Source organism: Bison bison, unplaced genomic scaffold (genome assembly GCF_000754665.1).
Source record: "Bison bison bison isolate TAMUID 2011002044 unplaced genomic scaffold, Bison_UMD1.0 scf7180017849858, whole genome shotgun sequence".
NCBI classification, from domain to species: Eukaryota; Metazoa; Chordata; class Mammalia; order Artiodactyla; family Bovidae; genus Bison; species Bison bison.
Window position 1 is genome coordinate 1 of NW_011480431.1, and position 737 is coordinate 737.

The following is a 737-nucleotide window of genomic DNA, read 5'->3' on the forward strand; positions in this document are numbered from 1 at the left end:
TGGTGCACAGTTTTGAGCCCCCCTGACTCCTGTTCAGGTTCACTGAAGGGCCCCAGTAAGTACCAGAGAGATTCATGGGAAACTCCCCTCCCTGCCCCAGGCCTTCCCTGCGCTGGGGCAGAGAGCAGGGAGCATCACAGGTCCTAGTCACTTGCCCTGTTTCCACATGCTCTGGGAGACCGGAAACTCGGCATGAGGGCTACGGAAATATCCCTGAACTCTGACAGCTTGACTGAGTGCTTGGGGGCCCAAGTTGGGGTGCCACAGAGGGTGGAAAGGCTGTGCCCAGCCCCCAAAGGAGGACCAAGAGCTGAAGTCGAGGGCAGGCTTGAAGGCAGGACGCGGGAGGGACTTGGAAATGTGGAGGCCACCGTGAGGATGAGGGGGGGTGCAGGTGAGGCCCGGGAGACAGGGCTGCTCAGGGGGGGCTTCCCAGGCTTGTCGGCTGCCTGGCGTGTGGCGAAAGGGGTGCCCAGCCAGGTCTTTGGGGCTGAGGGCACTGGAAGGCAAAGGGGAGGGGTGCACCCTGGCCTTCCCCCCCCACCGCTTTGCAATCTTCTGTCCCCTCTGCAGGCTGCGGTAGATGGCCCCTCCGGACAAGAAGGAGGAGTGACGCTCCCGGCCGCCTGCGGCCGGCTGCCGCTGCAGGGCCCAGCCTCGCTCGGTACCGCCACTCTCTCCTTTGCGCTTCTGTTTCCTCATGCTGCTTGCTGTTCCACGCGCTGCCTGCATTCCTT